At 42.0% G+C, this 16,974-nt stretch overlaps 1 long non-coding RNA gene across 1 annotated transcript in view; it reads right to left on the bottom strand.

Moving 5' to 3' along the window:
- LOC126285355 (uncharacterized) overlaps positions 1-16,974 on the bottom strand; it is a 486,767-nt gene that overhangs the window by 92,735 nt on the left and 377,058 nt on the right. Inside the window, exon 4 of the long non-coding RNA XR_007551627.1 lies at positions 5,532-5,977. This is a non-coding gene — a long non-coding RNA (uncharacterized LOC126285355). The remainder of the gene's footprint in view (positions 1-5,531; positions 5,978-16,974) is intronic.

Below are 16,974 nucleotides of genomic sequence, written 5' to 3'. Positions count from 1 at the left end.
CTGAAACTTTATTTCCCATTTTCTTTATAATAAATACATTTTTAAGTTAATTTTGTTATTACATTCTTTGAATCTCTACAAATGACTTGTTTCATTCTCCTCTGCTTATCCGACCTCCTTAGCGTTCCCCTTGTCCCAAACGGTTAATCGAGGACGTTTACTTTTTTTTTCCGCGCGACGTAAGTGAAAAATTTGGAAATTTGTGGTAAGGTCTTATGGGACCAAACTACTGACGTCATCGGCTCCTTACACACTACTTAATCCAACTTAAACTAACTTACGCTAAGGACGACGCACACACTCACCCTTACCCGAGGGACGACTCGAACCTCCGACGAGAGGAGCCGCGCGAACCGTGGCAAGAAGCCTTGGACCACGCAGCGACGTAAGTGACCTAAGTGGTTTATGCGATCAGAAGACAACTGCTGGCCGTCGTCTGGGTAACGCGGCGGATGCTTCGGACGACAGGACAGGTGACATGCCATCACGTTCCACTATTGTTCCCTACAGCTGATTTTTCACTCTTTCTGGCTCACCTCAACTCTATACTGGCTTCATAGGTACAATTCCACAACTTTTCAAAAATGGCTCAAATGGCTCTGAGCACTATGGGACTCAACTGCTGTGGTTATTAGTCCCCTAGAACTTAGAACTACTTAAACCTAACTAACCTAAGGACATCACACACATCCATGCCCGAGGCAGGATTCGAACCTGCGACGGACCGTAGCAGTCGCACGGTTCCGGACTGCGCGCCTAGAACCGCGAGACCACCGCGGCCGGCCCACAACTTTTATTTTAAATAAAGCTTGATCACATGTATAATCAGATATTCAATATTAGTGCACTCTTTCTTCCCGATCTGAATGCTTACTATACGTTTTAGATTTGTTTGTAAATCTTAAACGCAGAATGCATTTCGATTAATGAGGAAAATTTGGACTCTTCCCATCGTCACAACTGTGATTCCGACCTTCCTGTTCACCTAGTTTGCCCGTTCCTGTTCAGCTTCATTCTCGTGATCAGCTTTGATTATTAGACGGGGAATCTACAGATTGATCCACGCCAGTAACTAGCTTCCCAGGCGTGCCACCATGCGCCATCACCTTCTTAGTTTCCTTTGGTACAGGAAGTGGGGGTAAGGCGAGTTGTACTGCCACACTCGTCACAACAGAAAACAACGGACTGTCCTGTCAATCCCTCATACGTGCTTGATTCGTCAATATTTACTCCGCGACAGTAGCCAGCATGCAGTCAGGTCCGGGCGGGTGGCCAAAAAGCGGAATGTAAACAGCAGCCTTCCACATTGGCCTCGCAAAAATATTTGAGTGTTTCATCAACGGAGGCAACGACGCCTTGAGCGATCAAACGCGGTGTAAATATTTGTCTCAGCCTGGGCCCCGGGCGACGAACCCACTTTTAGCTTGTGAATCACGCTTTTTAAAACATTTGCAATACAAAGATTTTATTTTTGTCAAGGCGCCGTTGCTATTTATAATAGTCTCGTGTTTTACTCATCAGAAGCAGTGCTGTAAGTAAACAGGACTTTAAACTGAATCCTTACACGCTTTGCATTTTCGTGGCACCTGAAGGATGAAAACACAAAGAACTCAGTGCCACGAAAAGTTTGGCGGAAAGTTTGGAACAGGAATTTAGAAGCTTGCAACATCAAACTCGCAGATACAGTCGGGTCCCTTTTTTATTTCAGCTTTCCCTAATAATGAGAAACACCCATTGCACTGCAATCTTAGTCAGTCTAACCGAAATATTCATTTTCATGTTTTCTCCGAGTCGGAATCGCAATTGTTCTTTTAGCATCAACTGGGCGGAGAAAATTACATCAGTTAATAAATTTTGCGAATTATTTGCAACAGCAGAATGTTCTACATCATATCGCTATCTTTAACTGAGTACATCCTCATTACGTACAGAGCTATTGCGTAAATGTAGGTTAAGTTAGCACAAATGCGAACTTTCCTTCCTTCGATTTCCAGCGTTTCCATTCCTTTAAACCTACCTGTTTGTACAGAGGGACCATTACGTAGAAAATGACGAGGTTCAGTTCCATTCTACCGCCACGTCGTGGGGAAATACTAATTGGCTCAAGGGGGTAAAGCCAGTGTACCACAAACAAATCTAGAAAGACATGACTCCACGAAACCTCGGTTTCATCAGTTGTTTTAGTGGGAACAATTATACATTTGTAAATAATGCTAAAGTGCCGTTCGCATGCTATATGTACATCCACTGCTTTGCCTTTACGTATGATAGATATTATTTCTTACTCCTCGTGATGTCATACATGATTGTACGAGTGGGATCTACACATGATTGTACGAGTTGGATCCACCAGCACTATTTTATGTGACTATGTTACCGGCATCGAGCATTTCGAGATCCTTTTTCAATGTGTTGCAGCTCTCCAGTCGAATCCACGCGGAAACACTTAGTGGCAAAAGGTACGGGTACAATTACGATCTAAAGTACAGCCTGTGTGCAGGCGCTGAAGCTTGCTAGCTGACTTCAAGCTTACTGGTTGTCTTCACCACACATCAAAGTTATCGATGCCCATATTCATTAACTTACTGATTGAGGTTGTGGATTTACAGCGTTGTGGCATATGCAACTGTACTCTTGGCGTTTTTTTTCTAGTTTTATCCACTTCTTTCATGTTTTCTCATATCTCAGTGGTGTGTGTGTGTGTGTGTGTGTGTGTCTGTGTGTGTGTGTGTGTGTGTGTGTGTGTGTGTGTGTGTGTGTGTGTGTGTGAGGGGGGGATATTATCAACCTCATTATCGGCTCTAGTGATGATAAAAAAACTTCCCATAAACCTCAAGAGCGATCTTTGAATTTCACGATTATTTATTCTATTGCAGGATGCTGTTATTTTCTTCAGTTATTCGTGTTTCCTGATGGTGGTGTTCCAGTGCCTCACTTGAGGCAAATTTCTATTACGTTGAACATTGTTTCCATCACTGTGTTGTTTATACTAATTTTGAAGATTTTGTTTGATATGGGTATTTGCTCTTTAGATCAACATTGGTAACCTTTCGTGACACGTGGACCTGATTCACATACATTCTTAAGCATGCAGGCCGATTCGTCACGTCATGCGACAACAGCGCTCATAACGCAAAAAAGCGAAACTACACCATCCGTGACGTTATGTACACGCCGTAACGCACTGATATGAAAAGCACGCCTTTCTCGCCACACCACGCCAACAAATTATGCCTGAAAACACGCTTTTATAGGAGTACACGCAATTTATGTTCATCTCATCTTTAATTGTTTACGTTTATTTAGACGTCTGAACGTTGCTTCTTTACTTACGAGTAGCTGTCCTAAAAATTTCCGATGCAAAATTCTGCAACGCCGTTAATAAAGAAACAATGTTCACGACATGCAACTAAATGTAAACATGTGAAGACGGGATGCCAGGCATCTTTAAATGTCGTAATGGAAAATAGACGCCTATAAAAGCAAGCGGTTGCACCTCATTCATTATAAATGAATTCCATTTCAACGGTTGCAGTGTTCTAATAAGTCCACAACGGACAAGAATTATTTATTAATGTTAATACGAGAAAGGATAATAAAAACGAAATATGGCAGTGAGATAGGCAGTTCCAGTCGAAAGGCAACTGGAAGTAACACTGCATTTTTGGCTACGAGGCAGCTCATTCGAATGTTTGGAATTTAGTGTTAACATCTATAAACAACATTAGAAAGCATTTTTTTAATATTTGTCCAAAAATACGATGACTGATTGCATAGGCGTGGGTCGTTTCTGTTACTTTAAACAAAAACAACGCGAGAGCCTCGCTCGCGCTACCGAGGAACGGATCCTTGGCGCTAGTCGCCTGTTGCCCACACATTCTTTCGATAACACAATTCATTCCATGGTTCATCTAGTATTCCAGTAGTGATCGTATTGTTTTTGCTTGTTAGCCCCGGAATTGAAGCCAGCCTCCGTATACATTTAATCTTGCCAATAAAGACATCTGTTCCATCCAAAAGATGGGTCCCAGAGTCTTGGGGTCGCACAACATAATCCCCCTTTGTACCAACCAGGGCACTTACGCACACCTGACCGATCATGATATGCACAGCACTAAATTTTCTTTTCTTTTGGAGCCGATCCCACTCAAGAACGTATTTTCGACACTGGGATTTTAATTATGGACTATGAGGCAAGCAACACCAAACAACCGCAATTTAGCACCCGCGACTACGGTTGTTGGTTAGAAAATCACAAAATTAAAAACGTGGTGTCACACAGTTCCTCTACAGCAGTGGTTCCCAACAGGTGGTCCGCGGACCCCCAGGAGTCTGCGCGCTTTGCCAGAGGCGTCTGCAATATGCTATTAGAATAAAAAATATATTAAACATATTTCGTATGATAACAGATTTTTTGTCCGCTTCCTGCATGAGCAGAGCTTTAGCGAACGCTAAATTCTGCGTCTAGCAGATTTTGAGCAATAATCAAAAATTTAACAATAACAATGATGGCTAAATTGCAAGTTCTAAGCTCGACATTTTTTCAATAATTGTGGTGTGCGTACTGTAAGATCTTCGGTACACACACCATCAGATTATTTGACTTGTCGCTCTAATGAAGTAGGCGAGTGTCAGCAATATGCCTCGTGGACTTATCGTGGTGTGTTTATCTTCTGCCGTTAGGTCAGACGATATAAATGCCACTTACATGCTTAGAGTAGCAGATTGACGGTGACCAAAATAAATAGAACCTGATTAATTTTCACACACATTTATTAAAATAATATAAAGCATAGACATTATGTAACTTGATTCTGGACGCTGTTTACAATTGACAATCTGAAGTTCCTTTGGTGTGGGTACGTTAATCGTATTTTCACATATCTCTGACACTTGACAAAGTGTCTATTCATTTCTCTTCATGGCTATGTACAGGAATATGATAATCTTATTAGGCGCAAACTGAAACTTGACTATAGACTGGTACAGACAAATGTAGACTGGTGCAGATAAAAGCAAACTAATGCAGACTGACTAATCGGAGGTCTGTACACTCGTTATAATACCTCGAGCGTTCAGGTATCACTGCGCGAGTGTGATCCTCGAGGAGAAAAGGTTCTACGTTAGCAGCAATCTCATTAGCTGCATTACAATTAATACGCGGATCGGCGGAAGCAGAATTTGGTCCGTCTCTAAGGCAGAGCCATCTCGTAGTGCGGGGACGGACGAGCGCTGCGCTTCCGCTGTTGTGCTTAGCAGGGCGTTCTCTAGTGGGAAAGTTCTGTACGCGCTGACTACGCGGAACTATGTACACAACAATAATGAATATTTCAATGTTTTTTTCTAAGTACCAAAAATAGAAAACGAATAAAAAGACTCTTAATTTGGCTTTTTTACGTACTTGATACTGTGATCATGCTCGATGAGGGGGGTCCTCTAGAAAATTTTGTTGGGAACCCTTGCGCTACAATATATATCAATATAACAGCCATTAAAAAAGAACAAACGGTTGGGGATAAATCAGTACTTACGATACAGATCCTTGCGATGTTCCACAGATTGGAGGTGTCGGCTGGTGTCTGAGGCGTTCTTTCTTTTTTTCCTTTCTTTCTTGATTCTTTTCGTTTCCTTTTTCACAGATCACAGTACGGTAGTCGTAAAGAACAGAAGAATGCGTGTAGCGATGCTCTGGATGGCGTGTGTACTTGGTTACTGTCCTCGCGAGGTTCAGTCCTTTTCGGATGGGTCGGATGGGTTCGGTTAGTCGTGAGCGCGAGAGAGAGACAGACAGACTGGGAGCGTTACGGGTTCATGTCCCGGTCGCGGCACATGCTGACGTGGCCGGGCGGCCGCCTACGGCTGCTTGAGGAAGTGCGTCGAGACGAGGCGTAGCGTGAGCATGGGGGGGCCCCGCCCTCTGCGCCGCCTCTGCCGCGCACCTGCTACGCGGCCGTCGCTACCTGCCGCTCACCGCCACCTGTCAACAAAACAACAACACGCCGTCAGAAAACTGAACGTGGTCTGTGTAGTGTGGGCGTGGGACCTCCCTCGCCTCCGATGTGTACCTGCTACGGTGCCATCGCCACCTGTTGCTCGCCGCCACCTGTGAATACAACCAGCCGCGCACCTTGTAACGCCGGAAATGCGTATCCTCCTGTTTCCATCTATTGCACTGCAAATCTTTTTCCTTATTTTGTTACCTGAAGATATAACATTTCTGTGTCTTTGTATATTGTAATTGTTTTACTATTTGTATATATATGCATTTATGTCGATGTATAATTGATTTGTTTTGTGAATATTATTTGTATTTATACGCTGGGTCTGGCCTAGGGAAAACTATGCTATCGAACGAATACCTCGATAGGTCGTGTGGAGAACCAAAATGTTTAGGATCTTTTGTAGTGTTAACTCTGTCGCGTGTAGAGCGGGCGGATGGGATTCTGGCTGGAGTAGTGCAGTGGAGCAGGTGTGTTATGTGATGCTCCCGTAATTTGCCGCGCTTTCGGGGTTTGGCAGCATGTAATTACGCTCGAATTGCCATGATAGTTTCTTACACGGTGTCGCGGACGGGAAGCGTTAGCTGGCACACATCAAGAGTCCGTTTCGGCTGGAGACCGTGTCGAAAAGAAGGCGCGCCAACATGCAGCTTCTGCAACAGCGACGGCCGACAATGAGTGACTGCCGCCACCTCCTCGATTGACGACTTCAAACCTTCAATCAACCAACAAGGAAGACTGGTAGCACGTGAAGTTTTAGAACTGTATGACAGACCTCAGCTTTTCAAACTGTTAAATTTTCCTCACTAAATTACAGCAACGTAACATGAACCTTTGTTGCTCATTGTCCCAATTGCATTACCAAGCAGGGTCCCTTCCTTTTCCGAAATGAACCCGAGTGTCGTTGAAATTCAAACTCCAGCATTAAAGTAATATCATTCGATTTCACTGCTTTAAGTTCAGTTAAGGTATTCATAGCTGGCTACAATATTTAGATTACACAAGCACAAATTAAGAGTGCAAGTTTTGTTACCGTATTTTAGCTTACCTGTGACTGCAGCTCAGCTTGGTACGTACTAAATGTTACTATTGTTAATTGTCCATAATCATTTAATTCAAGTTCAAAGTCAAATCTCTTATTTCTAAATTGCGTAGATTCAAGTAGCTTTTGAAATGATTGTTGAGGTAGCCTAAGACTAACCTTATTTTACTGAATTTCGTGGTGTTTCAGGAACAAATCTCACTTTTAATTTCAGTCACTAAATTAACTTTCAATTTTCCGGGTTTATTAATTCTTTTCCTAAATTAAGTCAGAGTGTAGCGAAATTTATTACTTCTGACAAACTTTCGGTTTTCACACAAAATGTGTCAACCTTCAATTGCCACGCTTTTAGTGCTAATTATGTGCAATAACCTTTCTTTTTCAGTTATTATAGTAGTTGTCCATAGGACTGTCGGCCGTAATTTTCCCCAAATCTCAAATATCTAATTAACGCCAATTAACTGTTAACGTGACGACCGCACATTTACTTTCTTTATTAACTATACCTCTTTTCAAAATTAATTTCCACCCGTTTCATTTGCATTTTCCTTTCATTTAGATGTAACCCTTTCCTCCCTCTTTACCGACAGATTAACTTCGGTGACGATTGCTTTTCCCAAATTTCCATTAGGTACACGCGGTTTAATTTTTCACTGTCATTAAGGTCAATAAGTGAGGAGGAGGTTACAACCTGCTAACCTGATGCTCATCGCCAGTCAGAAGCAACAACAATAACAATACATTAGCAAACACATAAACAACAACAACATGTATGAATGCAGAGTCTCGCGGCGATAACATTGAATAAAATGTTCTCGGGTTTCCAACCGCGTCAATTGGTTAAAACAACAGGAGCTTTCGGCCAAGCACTCCTTGGCCATTGTCAAGGAGTGCTTGGCCGAGAGCTCGTGTAGTTTTAACCAATTGACGCGGTTGGAAACCCGAGAACATTTTATTTAACAACAACATGGGTTCTCTATCGAGGTGTCGGAGTTGGAGCCACCTTGAAATTATTATTACGCAATCATATTAGGCTTTCTGGAAGAGGTTTCTGGGCTCACCTGAACAGAATGCCATTTTTGATGAGGTCACAGAATATTTCTCACAAGGGAACCTTCCCATCGCATCCCCCTCAGATTTAGTTACAAATTGGCATAGTGGATAGGCCTTGAAAAACTGAACACAGATCAGTCGAGAAAACAGGAAGAAGTTGTGTGGAACTATGAAAAAAATAAGCAAAATATACAAACTGAGTATTCCATTTGCAAGATAGGTAACATCACGGATAGTGTAAGATCAGGAGCGCCGTGGTCCCGTGGTTAGCGTGAGCAGTTGCGGAACGAGAGGGCATGGACTACTCATTTTGTATATTTTGCTTATTTTTTCATAGTTCCACACAACTTCTTCCTGTTTTCGCGATTGATCTGGGTTCAGTTTTTCAAGGCCTATCCACTATGCCAACTTATAAATAAATCTGAGGGGGGTGCGATGGGGAGGTTCCCTTGTCAGGAGATTCGGATGCAAATAATAGTGGCGTGGAGCTCTACTGCAATACAGCACTAAAGTTACGCTTTCCTAGTTAGTTAGTTCGTTGCGTGTTCCATTGATCAATCGCATGGTACGGTAGCCGTTATGATGTGGAACGTGTCAAGTGCAGAAGAACAGCACATATGAAACAAAAATTTTTAATATATACCGGGTGATCTAAAAGTCAGTATAAATTTGAAAACTTAATAAACCCACGGGGAATAATGTAGATAGAGAGGTAAAAACTGACACACATACTTGGAATGACATGGGGTTTTATTAGAACCAAAAATAAAAACAGTACTGCTAGACGCGTGAACGATCTCTTGCGCGCGTCGTTTGGTGATGATCGTGTGCTCAGCCGCCACTTTCGTCATGCTTGACCTCCCGGGTCCCCAGACCTCAGTCCGTGCGGTTATTGGCTTTGGGGTTACCTGAAATCGCAAGTGTATCATGATCGACCGACATCTCTAGGGATGCTGAAAGACAACATCCGACGCCAATGCCTCACCATAACTCCGGACATGCTTTACAGCACTGTTCACAACATTATTCCTCGACTACAGCTTTTGTTGAGGAATGATGGTGGACATATTGAGCATTTCCTGTGAAGATCATCATCTTTGTTTTGTCTTACTTGGTTATGCTAATTATTGCTATTCTGATCAGATGAAGCGCCATCTGTAGGACATTTTTTGAACTTTTGTATTTTTTTTTGTTCTAATAAAACCGCATGTCATTCCAAGCTGTGTGTCAATTTGTAGCTCTATTTACATTATTCCGTGATTTATTCAGTTTTCAAATTTATACTGACTTTTCTGACTTTTTGATCACATAATAATTATAGAGTTCAAGATTAATATTTCTATTATTTACACCATTCCCTTAAAAGGCACAGAATGCATATACTAAATTTATAGTTTTGTTTATTCCTATTTATGAACTCATCTATGGTATAGAAGGAGTTGTCAAGGAGATATGATTTCAATTTATTTCTGAAGCTATTACTGCTGTCTGTCAGACACCTTTATTTCATCTGGTAATTTGTCGAAAATTTTTATAGGAGCATATTTTACCCCTTTCTGTGCGAAAGATAGGTTGAACAAAGGATAATGTAAGTCTTTCTTTTTTATGGTGTTATAATCATGGATGTCAATGTTGTTTTTAAAATGGTCCATGTTGTTGAGAACAAATTTCATTAGTGAGTAGATGTACTGTGAGGTGGTTGTAAGAATTCCCAATCTTTTAAAAAGATGCCTACAAGATGTGCGACTACGAACCCCACACATTATTCTAACCACTTTCTTTTGAGCAGTGAATACTTTTTGTCTAAATGTTGAGTTACCCCAAAATATTATTCCGTATGACATCAGAGAGTGAAAGTATGTTAGCTTACTAATTTCTACATCCTCAAAATTGGCAATTATTCTGATCGTAAAAGTTGCTGAACGTAGTCGCTTCAGGAGATCCAAGATATGAATTTTCCAATTAATATTCTCATCTATATGTACACCCAAAAACTTAGTTGCTCTACTCTGTCTACTGACTTCTGTTGATGTGTCATATTTATTGAAGGAACTGTACTTTTCCCAGCAGAAAACTGGATGTACAGTGTGGATCTTTTTTTCCCCCCAAAGTTTACAGCAAGCCCATTAGCAGAAAACCAATTAATGACTTTCCCAGAGACCTTATTTGTATCATTTTCAATTGGACTTTCTTTTACTGGGTTAATAATGATGCTTGTATCATCAGCAAACAGTCTCAGTTCAGCTTTCTGCTTCAGATAGCAAGGGGGGTCGTTCACATATTTCAAGAACAGAAGAGGACCCATGACTGAACCCTGTGGAACACCTAATGTAACTTCACCCCCAGATAGATGAAGTGTCAAACTTGTTTAAATGACTTGACCCATATAAGGAAACTTTTTTGCCGTGAAGAAGACAGAGCGTATAGCATTTTAGTAAGAAAACTGTTGTTCGACGATGCTGAAGAAGCCTATTACCACTGCCTTACAACGCAGACGTATCAGAAATTAAAAAACTGCTCAAGGACAACATGGTACCCTGGTTAGTGTCGGCGGTAACGCCAAATCTGAGTGATTCAGTGTGAAGAACGGATTCACTGATTTCTTCAAAAGGCCGAATTCTAATCGTCATCTACTGAACTGATCACAATAACAACCATCCAATTCATTATAACTGTGGTTAAAAGTTCAGTAAAAATATGTTTACAAATGTACTGCATCAGACATAACCAAAGACATTTCTTCTAACACATTTCATTCATTTTTCTTCAGTTTCTGACTAAATTAACTCCTTTTGCATTTGGTTCATCTACTCTGCGTCAGCCATGTTCCACAAAATATGCTGCATGGGTGGGTATGGTCGTAGTGGTACGTTCTATGGTACCAAACTGCTTTCGTCACCGGTCCCTAAGCTCACACACTACTTAATCTAACTCTAACTTACGCTAAGGACAAAACACACACACACACACACACACACACACACACACACACACACACACACACACGCCCGAGGGGGGACTCGAACCTCCGACGCGGAGAGCCGCGCGAACCGTGGCTAGGCGCCACAGACCTCACGGCTACCCGGCGTGGGTATCAGCTCAATAAGCTGCTCATCGTTTCAGGCAGAGAAGCGGTCATCCGATATTTATGGTGAATGTTTCAATTATTAGATCAGAAGAATATGACGAGCGATGTGGCGCAGTGGTTGGCACACTGGACTCGCAGTCAAGAGGACGACGATTCAAACCCGCCTGCGGCAATCCTCATTTAGGTTTTTCCGCGATTTCCCTAAATCGCGTAAGGCAAGTGCAGGGATCGTTTCTTTGCACGGGCGGGCCGCTTTCCTTCTCCATCTTTCTCTAATTATAGCTTGTTCTCCGTCTCTAATGACCTCATTCTCAACGAAACTTTAAACACTAATCTCTTCCTTCTCCTGCTACCTCTCGACATAATAGCCACCAATTTAATATACTGACCCAACGATGAATTAAGTTTTATAACCTGCAGTAAAGAAATTTTCTTACGTTAATGTATTCTTCCTTGCAACAATAATCTTTAAAATGTAGCAATGTGTGCCAGACTAACTATGCACCGCAGACCAACACGCACTGTCGCGTCATGAGCTCAGTAGTGCATCCTAAAGGCAGATTCTCTTCAATTACCTTCATAAAGCAACACTGCCTACCTGCAAGACAGTCCCCAGTGTTAAACTTCACGGACAACGATGAAAACAAAGTTCGAATTTTACTTTGCATATCTGCAAAGGATAACAGTGGAAGGTTAACTCCTTCGCGCCCCAAACTGCACTTGTTTTTCTGTTCATGAGCTTGTTGCTGATAACGTTAGGAACTATACCCACACTTAATGCAAATGTTTTTGGCTATATGTTCACCTGTCATACGTCGGTCTTCACGAACAATGGCAGCAATGCCGGATCCAAGTGAAGGAGTTCACAATTTAAAGGGGACGGACAGGACGTCACAAAGGTGCGACCGTTTTTGAACTGTTCTACACACATATAAAAATTCCACGGTTCATACAACCTTCACAATGGCTCTGTGCATGTTCATCTTTTTAACGTGAGCGAGATATGGTGACGAGTTATCTCTCACAATATGGAAGAAAGAAATAGCTAGAATGAAATGGGAACAAAGAGTAGATGAGCAAGCAGTAATTATCAGGTCTACCATGATCGCGAGAAGCGTTACGACACTGCGGACAAAACTGGCCTGCTAATTTTTATGAAGAGGTGCAGTACATGGCCATCAAGCAAACAGATCTGGGGATCCCTCAAGAGCAGCAGTCACCAACAACACTTCCAAGTAGTTAGGTAGCACTATCGGAAACACTGGCAGTGACAAAGCGAGCAACGAACATGATATAGAAAGCTTGTGTAATGGTTCAAATGGCTCTGAGCACTATGGGACTTAAAATTTGAGGTCATCAGTCCCCTAGAACTTAGAACTACTTAAACCTAAGTAACCTAAGGACATCACACACATGCATGCCCGAGGCAGGATTCGAAGCTGCCTCCGTAGCGCTCGCGCGGTTCCAGACTGGCGCCTAGAAGCGCTCGGTCACAGCGGCCGGCATACAACCTTCAATATATTGTAAAATCGTCTGCATCTTCATACAGCAAAAAAATGGATCGATGTGGAAACTTCAAGCGGACGTGCCGAAAATACATGCGATGTTGAGGTGATAAACAAAACATTTTTATCCGTCAGCTTTTCTTAGCTAATCCTAATGTCGCCGACCTAGATCAGTATAGTATGAAACTACTCCTACAAACAGTTTGATTTCTCACCCAATTTGTTTAATTGCTGACTGTCCCTCGTACAACCCAACACCACAATGCCGGGCTTAAAGTGATTAATGTTTAAAACAGGGTGGGATCTTCTTCGGACTCGAGAAGTCTTTACCGAGGCACGAGGACAGTGCAAGAAACCACCATGGAGTTTACGATCCGCACTATCTGTTTATAACCACCCGTTCCATCGTTCAATCCTGAGTTGCCCTTAGTGCAGTCCTACAGCAACAAGGCTCAATTAGCGGGGTAGCGGCTGAAACTCCTTAACCTTGCCCTGTTGCAGAGAGAGAGACTGGTGACGATTGTTATGACTATTTCATACAAACGGTACTACATAATGTGGATTAGCAACAGCCTATAAAATGTATCTTTAGTGACAGACGTAATGACAGTGTAGCAGAATCAAATATTTCACTTATCGTCTGGACTATCTGGACGAAGGCATCGGCGGTTTCTTTGGTGTATCTCTCTTCCAATAACCGTCTGTTCCTTTGACGTTCCACGCATGATATGATGGCTACAGTTGGGATAGTATTTGTGTGAACTTGGAAGTTTGTATGCAGTTCAATAGCGCTATTGCTGATCTGATTTTTATGATCCTTACTCTGCACGAGAACACTGTAATTTTTATATGAAGATCTAGTAAGTGGCTCTGCTTTATGGTATTATAGACGGGGAGGAGGAGATCGTTATAACGTTACTCCCACAATTCAAGGAGAAGACAAAACGCCAAATTTATAAATATTAATAAAAACGACAGCATTAACCATGTACCGTTCCTATGTGGTGTCACTTTCTCTCTGCAACAACACATAGATTCTGTAAACAACAGGATAAAAACAAGCAGTTTAAACAGTTACACCAGTGTCAAACTTCTGAGGATAAAAACCGACATCAAAGGCAGCGAGAACAATCGTCTAATGAAGGGGCCCTGCTATGTATTTTTCTTTTCCTGCTTGTCTCTGCCACCACCATCACGTTGTGGGGCTGTCCAAATGTGTGAACGCAGAGAAAATACAGCGTGGTTGCAATAGTAATGAGGAAACAAATCATGTAAACGTGCACTCGCATATGTCAAAGCTTCAAAACCCAATCTATCTGATACTCAGCTTAATGTAATGCACCTCTATGATCTATGTTTAAAGGTTTCATTGTAAACCCCTTCATCGTTTTCTTTTACGATCTTGGCGTGTTACCTCCCATCGCGTGTACTTACTTTGATAGTCTCCTTAAATTATTCCTAACAATCCGGAATCCAAGTTATCGCTCCATCTCTGTTGATAGACTGGCCAATGTTTCACAAAACAGCAGGTGACTAAAGTCATATCAGTGAGAGTACAGATATGAATCAGAGCTTCAGTGCTATCTAGTATTAGTCCTATCTGATTAAGTATGTCCATATTCCGAGTGAAACAAATGGCCCTCGAGATAGCACACAGTTAAGTTATCACTTTTCCTTGTCAAAAATGACACAGCCACTTTCACATCACATGATGTATATTAGCTTCCGTTTTTGTCCTACATGTATATATCTTTACCGCTGTCACTGTCTCTTTTTCAAAATTACTCTAAGCACTATGGGACTTAACATTTGACGTCATCAGTCCCCTAAACTCAGAACTACTTAAACCTAACTACCCTAAGGACATCACAAACATCCATGCCCGAGGCAGGATTCGAACCTGCGACCGTAGCAGCAGCGTGGTTCCGGACTGAAGAGCCAAGAGCCGCTCAGTTACAGCGGCCGGCGTTTCTTTTTGAACTTTACTTTGAGGTGAGAGTGCGTCCGTGATTAACAAAACCGGACAGGGAAACTCATATACAGGGTGCCCCTGGAGGAATGGTAAATATTCAGTGATATGACAGGAACGATCATTTGGAATAAATCCTAAATGCATACTTTAAGAGGTATGAGATTTTATTCATCCTAGCTAATATGAAACGGATCTCTTCTACTGAACGAGTACACATACCTCTTAAGACATGCATTTTAGAGCCAATGTTTACTACACAATTTTTTCCTTTTTTTGACCGCTCTACCTCTTCCAAAACATGAAACGCAAAGAACTTGTGGTAAAAGATATTTGTTTCTCAGTATCTACGAAGAAGTAGTGCTCTTAGCTCTTAAGGTAGAGTCCATGTTTTCTAAACTTTTTTGCTTCGAATGATCGTTCCTGTCATATCCTTGAATATTGACCATTCCTCGTGGAACACCCTTTATAACCTATGTGATAAATGCCATGTGTAGCGAGCATGTGCTCATTATCTAATGACCTCGATGTCGACGGGACGTTAAACCCAGTCTTTCTTTCTTTCTTTCTTCCTTCCTTTCTTCTTCTATGTGTAAAGCAGCAAGTTGTGAACAAAAGACAGAAATGGAACTCGTAGTGCGGGATTAGCCGAGCGGTCTAGGGCGCTGCAGTCATGGACTGTGCGGCTGGTCCCGGCGGAGGTTCGAGTCCTTCCTGGGGCATGGGTGTGTGTGTTTGTCCTTAGGATAATTTAGGTTAAGTAGTGTGTAAGCTTAGGGACTGATGACCTTAGCTGTTAAGTTCCATAAGATTTCACACACATTTGAACTTTTTTGGAACTCGCATACCTCTACGAGAGTAACAAATATTCGTTACGAGTTGGAAACTGACCTGTCAAGCGGTCGCAAGTGGCAAACGAACTACAAAACGTGACTTTTACAGTAGAAGTTACAAAATCCCTACTGTGACTGAATTAAATAAAGATGTTAAATAATGAAATAAACCAAATGACCAGTTCAGTATCTATTCGCGACCTACACGTGCGATACTAATAAAAGATAAACTGGTGTGCACTCTTGATTTTAAACAAAAAACAGGACTTTAGGTTTAACACATAAAGGCGAGGTGTCCAGTGAGAGGCGGCCATGTGACGAAGGCTACGTAACCAGTAAAAATGCTTCCGAAGTTCTGCTCAGTAACCAACAATATATAAAGTTGATCTCACAATGTTTCGATCTCATCCTGAACCAATGAGAAATAAATCAACATCTGCAATCCATGCTCTAAAACTTAACCACTGTCGAATGAGGACTGTCATTTTATATATTTTTTTTATTAATAATAAGCACTGCAGTAATGTGACGCAACATTTCGTAGCCCCATGCGCAAATCAAATCAGGACTGTGTGGGATCACATGGAAACATGAAGCAGCAACAACACTGCACCAGTGTTTGCAGATGGATTGTGCTAGAAGAGATCATTGTGATAAGTTCCGTGGTTACAATGACGTCACTTAAAAGAATCAGAATGAATCTGTCACTTCGATATTTATATTAGTCAATAACGATACCTGAGTGACGGCTTGCCTGATCTGCTGTCAAGCAAAGTGCACAGGAAAAAGTGTCAATATACTGAAAGTATTTGTTCACAACAAATACGTTCTGGCGAACAGCGTCTAAGTCATTTTATGCGTAAATATCGCCATCTTGTTCCTACCCGTACAGTCTATTCAATATGGTATGCTAAATGGACCATACATCGAGGATATCCATGCGGTAATAAACAAATGAACGGAATTATAGTCAGCTGATACTCAAACTGAGATTACTGTTGAAGAAAATAAGCGGGCACGAATGAGATGCGGTTGTTTGCGCCCCCCCCCCCCCTCCCCCCTTGCATCAACAAGAAACAAGATTGTTTCCCTTGCGTTTAATGCGGCAGCAGTGAATCCTCTGCCCCCAGGGACAACAAGGTTTGGACATCAAGTACTGCCTACTGATAATTTGACTGTAACAGCACACAGATGAACCACTCTGACGCACGCCATTCAGCGTTAAGGTTCAAAGATTACTAAGATGAGAGAAACTTCTTTACTGAAGGACTGCATCACAGACCGGTGACTCAAGACATGGTAAGCTACAATCAGAGGGGAAAGCCCATAAGAAAGAGAGTTCGTGTAGCAAATGCATACATGGGATGAAATGCGACAACTGGTAAGCCTGTCACCGTCACAAATTCAGCGAGACAATGCACCAACTACTCACTCCCAAACTGTGCCATAGTGCTCCAATAAACTCCCTACAGTCATGAGGGCACT

The sequence above is a fragment of the Schistocerca gregaria genome, chromosome 8 (genome assembly GCF_023897955.1).
Source record: "Schistocerca gregaria isolate iqSchGreg1 chromosome 8, iqSchGreg1.2, whole genome shotgun sequence".
Lineage (NCBI taxonomy): Eukaryota > Metazoa > Arthropoda > Insecta > Orthoptera > Acrididae > Schistocerca > Schistocerca gregaria.
This window is presented reverse-complemented; position numbering and strand designations above follow the sequence as displayed.